Below are 8,034 nucleotides of genomic sequence, written 5' to 3'. Positions count from 1 at the left end.
GGAAACGTGGAATAAGTCTTCCCCAGGAACAAAACAATGTCTGCTTCAACTGACAAGGTTTCTGCCTACTGAGTGACTGTGATTTTTTAGGCCTGCCTCCCTGAAATAACTCTGGGAGTTCTTAAATGACATTTTTTGTGGTTGTACATAGATCATTCAGTCACATGATTATAGACAGCCTTTGGGGTCTATAATCTTGGGTCGCTGTCCCAGATGGCAAGCTGGTTAGCATGGCCTGTGATATCATAGATTCACGTTTCCCGAGGCTAGCCCATCTCCAGACCTGAAGATACTTCCCTGGGTCTCCAGACTGATAATCCTCCCCACCTGTCTCTTTAAAGCAAACACAATTCCTGACCACAGGGACATGTTTTGTTCCACCAAACGGGTCAGAGTTCCCCAACAGCCCGGGTCGCAGTCCAGTGCCTCTAATCAGTATGCCTTCTCACGTGGCTGCCTGAAGAGCCAAGGTGTTTGGCTTTCACCTGAGGGCCAGGGGGGTGGAAGGTGTGCCGAGGCTTCTCTCCAGTGCGGCGCGGAGGACCTGGCTGAGCGTCGCGGTTGCCATAGAAACCGGACGTCTACACCGCGGCCGTGACGACATTTTAAAGGAGACCGACCTGGCCTGGCGGAAAAGCAGATCTCGCCTGCGGGGCTTTGGGACTCAGCTGAGGGTGTGGGTCCCCGCGGAGGGCGCTGAACCGCCCCGGGGCGCAGGGAGACCACGGGATCCCGCTCCGAGCCGCCGCTTTCCCGCTTTGGGGTTCGGGGCTCCGCGGTCGCGTAGGTAACGCCAGGGTCCCGCCGGGCCCCAGGGAGTGTGGGGTCCTGCTCCAGGGGCGGCCTGGAGCTACTTCCCATCTGAAGGCAGGGGCGCGGGAGGAAGGACGGGCAGCGGCACTCTCAGTCCAGCCCCCCCCCTCTGCGAAGCGGGGACGAGGACGCTGAACGCGCAGCGGCGCTGTGAGCAGGCGGCGAGGACGCGCGTCGACCCCCGGCCCTGCGGTTCCCGCGAGGTCGTGATGCCCGCACGGGCTCGGGCCGCCTCTTAGTCCTTTCCCGCTTTGTCGCCAGGGGATAGGCGAGGAAAGGAGAAGAGAAGGCCCTGGCGAGACGCCCATTGTAACGGCTGCTTGTCAGGATGACCGCTCACTGGTGTCGGTGTCATCGTCACTAACCCAGCGCCTAGCATGGCGCTGGGCACATAGTCACACCAGCAAAGCGTGGTGATGCTGGACCTGTCTGTCCCTCTGCAGCTCCTCATGCCGGTGGCGGAGCTCATATGAGGTGTCCGTGGAGGCAGGTCCTGAGGATCTGTGTGTCTTGATGGCTGCCGAGGCTCCCACTCCAGGTTCAAGGGCAGCAGTCCTCAGGAGACCCCAACACGTCACAACCCTAGTGGGATCTGATGCCTGGCTCAAGTGAGTTCATCAATGTGAACGATGACATATCATGGCACTTCTCCTGCGAGGGTCACGTACCAACCTAAAAGTGGAAAAACTAATCTTATCTTAGGGCAGGCAGAGAGATGTAGCAGGTAGAATGTCATTCTATAAGATGTTACATATTTTGTAATACCTGTGAGCCTCATCTTAAAGAAGCCTTTTAACAATTTTTTTTTTTGCCATGAAAGCAATGAATTTTCCAGTTACAAAAAGAAGTTAGTTTTTAAGATACATTTTCGATAAATATACACAAGTTGTTCTCACTGTATACATGATAATCAGTAATCGCCTCGTATCTCTCAGAGGGATCTGCAAATATGCAGTTATTAAAACTTCCTATCAATTTAAAAAGGAATATAGATTCCTCCATGGTAATCATGTTTTTTTTCCCTATTAAATAGTGGAAATTTTTACAGTGTCAGAAATTTTCCAAGTGTTAGTTTAAAATGTCAATTACTAGAACTTAATATTTTAAAACATTTTCTTACCTTGAAGTTTGTCCTATTGTAATTATAATCAGCCACATTCTCCAAAATTACCAGCTTCTCTTAGATATCGTTATGATTATTTTCGCAGGATATAGTATTTTTACTTATGTACTCCAGAAGGACATGAACATCATCTTTCTCTAAGTATTTGGACCTATATCATTGCAAATGATTTTAGCTATTTTAGTATAATGTGATATAAACCAATTTGATAAGGCATCATGTGGATATTAATACTACAAGAATATAATCACGGGAATTGTACTCGTGATTAATTGTATCAGGGAATTGCATCTAGTTTATTAGTTTGTTCATTATCATTGTATAATATATTCCTAGTACTTTGTTGAGTTATGGTTGACAAACAATACATGGTGCATATTTAAAGTATTTGCTGTAATAAATTTTTATATATATTTACATCTGTGAATCCAATACTACATATTCATCACCTCAAAAAAATATATTTTGCCCTTTTTAGTACCCTTGCCTACCTTCCTTTCTCCATCTCCATGTCATCCTAACCCTTTCCTAGGTGACTACTGATCTTTTGTCACTATAGCATAATTTTCTTTTCCTATAATTTTATGCGAATGTACTCATACAGTGTATATTCTTTTTTGCCAGTCTTCTTGACTTTGATCTAATTATTTTTAGATGTGTCCAGTTGTAGCATGTATGAATATAATTCCTTGTTTTTATTGTTGACTCATATTCCATTTTATGGATATACCATTTGTTCTATCCATTCATCTGGCAATAGATATGTGGATTGTTTCCAATTTGGGGCTCTTGGGCATAAAGCTGCTATGAACATTTGTGTAAGTTTTTGCTTAGATATATGCTTTCTTTCTCTCAGGCAAATACTTAGACATACAATGGCTCAGTCATATGGTAGTTGTAAGATTAGCATTGTGAGAAACTGCTAAACTGTTTTCAAGATATGGTTGCACCATTTTTATTTGCCACTAGCAGTGTTTAAGAGTTCCATCCTCCATGTCCTTGCCAAGACTTGGTATGGTCAGTCTTTTTAATTTTGGCCACTCTCAGAGGGGTGTAGTGGTATTACTTGTCCCTAATGACTAATGATGTTGAGCATCTTTTTACATGCTTATTTGACATTTGTATATTTTCTCTGGCGAACTGTCCTTTCAGATCTTCACACACTTATTTATTGGAGTGTCTCTTTTCTTCTTACTGATCTTTGATTTTTAAATTCTGGATACAATACCTTTAGCAGATACATGATTTGCAAATATTTTCTCTCAGTCAATGACATGATGTCAGCATTACTTCTTTCTTCACTTCTCTGTGGCCTTTCTTACATGACTCTGTGTAGGGGTGACTACACTGGAACTACCTTTCCAGGTGTCAGTATGGCAGGACTTTTCAAAGGGCTACATAGGTGCACACCCTTTACACCAACAGCTTCCCTGCTAGAAGTTTGTCTTCTAGAAGTGGTTAAGGATGTTGATAAAGATTTAGTTATATGGATTGCCACCCTGACGATTCCCTAGTTTCATTTCTGGGTCTGAATTTAGGAAAGGAGACCAAAGGGGAGTCAAAGCCATGATGGGACAACACACACACACACACACACACACACACACACACACACACACACTAATATGCCAAATAAGTTCCGTTATCACAATACTAGCATTCTTCCAAGGCTGTTTTCTAGACCCAAAGAGGACACAATCAGCTCGCCTGTGTAAGTAGCCATGGGAAATGTGCTTTGAATGGTGTCCTTTAGCAGTGTACAGGCACTGAAAAGATGCCATCCAGAGTGTTGATATTAGGTGTGGGTCCCAGGTCTGCCTGTGATCTAGGCTCACGACTAGGGATAGGACTCCAAATTTAGAATGTTACATTCTGTGCCTAACTTATATAAATATGATTCAACTTATTGTATAACACATGTGTGGCAGAATAACACTATTGTTCTCTGACATATAAAAAGCCCATGAGGTCCCCTAGCACAGAACCGTGCTGCCCACAATAAAGTCCATGCCTGCTATTTCATTCTCATGTTGGCTCCTTGTGCCTTCTTTCAACTGGGCATCTTACCATCAAAACCTTCCCTTCTAGATCAGCTCAGTGCTGACACGTGGCCTAGCTGTCAGGATGAGGAGAGTAAGGCTCCCAGAGCTCTGGACGGTCCCTGAATGGAGGATACCCAGGTGGAGGACATGTGGTTCATGTGTGCTGCCTGGGCAGTGTGGGCCAACCCTGAGGAGCTGCGAGAAACAGTGAGCAGATGAACCACATACTTAGAGCTGGTCCAGATAATTCAGAAATCGGCATGCAACAGATGATGTTTCACTCCCAGTACACTAGCCCTGATGAAGAGATATTTACAACCCATATGAAGGACTTGATCTTGACCTCTGACCCAGCTGGTACTTTTGGCACCATGGCAGCATTGCTGGCCCCTTATGTGGATAGGCGGATCCACAAGGTAAAGTCCACCATGGCTAGGTTGGGGGAAGTGCAAGTGAAACGCTAGGAGCGTTCCACCCAAGTGCGTGCTGTACCACCCTCTGCACTCCCAAACTGGCCAGTGCATGGACAGAGGCCTGGCCGAAAAAGGGGAGGCAGAGCAGCACCCAGCCCAATCGACTGTGAAAGTGAGCTGCAGGCAAATATGGTTTGATCTCCTCATAGCAAGGGTCACTGCAGAAAAAAGTGAGCAGCAACCTAATGAAGTGCTGCTCACACTGTGGAATCAGCTGCACCCTGACCAGCAATTTACTCTTATTCCCAGGAAAACCACAACCTGTGAGGTACGACTGGCCAATTATCTCCCTGATTCGGGATTTGTATGGTACACCTGGTTGGCAGGGGAACCAGTTGACCTGAGGCCGCACGTGGACCTGACTACACATTGGTCCCCCCGCAATGTACAGAGGGTATTAGATCTTGTGAACAAGGGCACTGACACAGCACCCTGCTTTATGGGAATCTAGACGAGTTTCCCGGGCCCACTCCAACCATAGAAAGCTATGGGGGTCGAATCATTCATGTGTGGCAGGTCCCTATGACACTAGGTATTGGCACATTACCTCCTCAGATGTACCAAGTGTACATACGCCCTAAAAAGGAATACATTTTGGAGATTGATATTTTGCAAGGCTTGACTTTAAATACCACTACTGGTGAATTTTGCCTTCATATCCAGGTGGTGGAAACTATTATCTGGAGATGTCCAAACCATGCCCCATTGGTGCTGCCCTAGGCTACCCGGGTAGTGAACACAAAACAGTATCACCTGCTGGGCAGCCATTAAGAAATAGGACACACCATTCTGAAGTGGAAGATGCATGTGTCATTTATCCTACTCATAGCCCATACAACTCTCCGGTGTGGCCAGTAAGAAGCCTGATGGCTCCTGGTGCATGACGGTTGACTATCAGGAGCTGAATAAGGTTACAGCACCCCCTGCATGCCGCTGTACCAAACATCACGGACATCATGGACCAGTTGTCATGTGAACTTGGATGATATCATTATATGGTGGACTTAGCAAACATTTTTTTCTCTATTGCCACAGCCCCAGAAATTCAAGAATAGTTTGCCTTCCTGGAATGGTGAAAGTAGACAGTTCTCGTCCTTCTCCAGGGTTATCTGCACAGCTCTACTCTGTGCCATGGTCTCATGACTCAAAATTTAGCCACATGGAAACAACCACCTGCAGTACACTTATATCATTACATTGATGATATAACATTAACCTCTGATTCTCTTACAGAACTAGAAGCAGTGGTAACCAGCCTGTGAGAAGCTCTCGCTGACTGGGGTTGGGCAGTCAACGAGGACAAGGTCCAGGGACCTGGGTTCTCTGTCAAATTCTTGGGAGTTGTCTGGTCGGGTAATACAACAGTAACGCCGGAGGCAGGGATTGATAAGATTCAGGCATATCCCCGACCCAAAACTGTGAAGCAGCTCCAAACCCATTTGGGACTGCTGGGGTTTTGGAGAGTGCTCATTACTCATTTAGCCTCCTTGATGTGACGACTGCACCATATAGTGTGATGAGGTGCCCAGTGGGATGGGATCCCAGAAATAGAAGAGGTCTTTAAGGCTACAAAGCAAGCTGTAGCACAAGCCCAAACTCTACGTGTATTAGATCCAGCCCTCCCATTCCTGCTTACGGTGCAGGTGGATGATGTAGGGTTTGGATGGGGCTTGTGGCAGAAGCACAGTTGGCGCCAGAAGGTGCCAATAAGCTTCTGGTCCTAGTTATGGAAAGGCGTGGAAGTGTGGTATTCTCTGATAGAGAGGCAATTGGCTGCCATAGAAGCAGCCCTTCTGGCCAGTGAGGCCATCACCTGCCCTAAACCCATAACCATGCAGTCAATGTACCCCATTGAGAGGCGGCTGTGGTCTTGAGTGAATACTCCCCATACAGGAATTGCACAGACACCTACAATGACCAAGTGGGGGTGTACCTGGAACAGTGGACACAGTTTTCTGCAAGCCCCCTATCAGATCAACTGCACTCTCTATTGGGACAAGTGAAGTTTCAAACAGAGCTCCTGGTGGAAGCTGCTGGGAAGGGGGACATAATGAGTCCCTGTGTAGAGGGCTGGGCTCCCATTCCTGAGGAAGCCTAGTACACAGATGGCTCATGCCATGGGCACCCCTGACATGGGCTGCCATGGTATTACAGCCATCAATAGAAGCCTTTTGATATGAGACTGGTGCTGGGCAGTCCAGCCAATGGGCCAGCCGAGCTACGTGCTGCATGGTTGGTCCACATGAATGAAATGCCCAGTGCATGTCCACACTGACAGTTGGCCTGTGTATCGAGGTCTAATTCCATGGCTGCCCAGGAGTGGATGATAAACCACTGCTCCCTATGGAGCTGGGGGTTGTGGGAAGACCTCTGAAAGCAAAATCTTCAGCAGGGGGCCACCATATATCATGTCCCTGGCCATTGGCCATTACAGACCCTGGGCAATGATGCAGCTATTGTGTTAGCACAAGTCCACTCTGCCGGTGTACCACTGGTTATGATGGACATTGGCCCCTGGCTCCACCAAAAACTGGGGCATGTAGGAGCCCATAGCATGGAACAGGTAGCGAAGCAATGGGGCCTATCATTGACCTGGTCACAAGCACAAGTTGCCATGTCACAATGCCCCTGGTGCACTGAGCAGCACCCAGAGAGATGGCGGGTAAAGAGTACCCCAGGGATGGTGCCTTGCAGGGCTCAGCCACTCCAGAAATAGCAAGCGAACTACATAGGGCCTCTGCTCACAGACTGGGGACACCACTATGTGTTCACAGGTGTGGACACGGCTACAGGTCTAGAGTTCGCATGGTCAGTGACAGCTACTGATTAATGCCATACTGTGACTGCTTTGGAGTACCTCACAGTGGTCTATGGCCGGCTCTTATTAATTTCCAGTGACAGAGGCACTCAATTTACTGGACAGGAGGTGCAGGTCTGGGCCCACACCAATAATGTACGATGTCAGTTACATGTTCCTTATCACCCACAGGCAGCTGGAATGGTAGTAATTCAACGGCTTGCTGAAGAATAAACTGTGCACTTTATGCCCAGGCTGGTGCTGTTGGTGTACTAACCTCTCACAGGCTATGTGCCTTCTGAATGAGCAGCCCCGGTGAATGGGGTTGTCTCCCCTTGACAGGGTTGTAGCAGGCTTGCTTCAGGCTATCAAAGTGTGCCCAGGCACCACTGCTAAACAGTTCTTGTCCCGGGCCTACCAGGGAGCTTTGCTCTTGCTGGCCCCAGAACCTTTGGAAGCAGGTAAACAGGCCACCTGGTCATGGCCCTGGACTATACTGGTAATAAGAACAATGGGAGACCCTGGTGGACCCCTCAGGACAGGGTTTATGCAATAGGTTGTGGGTAGAACCCTAGATTTGTATTTGGCCCACGCTCTTGTGAATGTCACTCCCAATGACTATGAAGGTTCACTGTTAACGGGGAGTTTTGTCCTTAGTTTCTGGCCCATTCCTCTCTATGCTGTAACACTGATCTGCTACCCTTGGAGAAACTGTCTGGTACCACAGTCCAGGGGCAGCACCTCTCCCGGCCACCCTTTTATCTCAAGATGGGCAGGTGGCCTCTT

General features: G+C 47.6%; 1 pseudogene; it reads left to right on the top strand.

The window, feature by feature from the left end:
- The first annotated feature begins 394 nt into the window (after positions 1-394).
- LOC118607876 lies at positions 395-5,663 on the top strand (annotated as a pseudogene).
- Positions 5,664-8,034: the final 2,371 nt, after the last annotated feature.

The sequence above is a fragment of the Rousettus aegyptiacus genome, unplaced genomic scaffold (assembly GCF_014176215.1).
Source record: "Rousettus aegyptiacus isolate mRouAeg1 unplaced genomic scaffold, mRouAeg1.p scaffold_m13_p_9, whole genome shotgun sequence".
Classification (NCBI taxonomy): domain Eukaryota; kingdom Metazoa; phylum Chordata; class Mammalia; order Chiroptera; family Pteropodidae; genus Rousettus; species Rousettus aegyptiacus.
The sequence above is the reverse complement of the archived record's forward strand: the minus strand, read 5'-3'. Positions and strand labels throughout refer to the sequence as shown.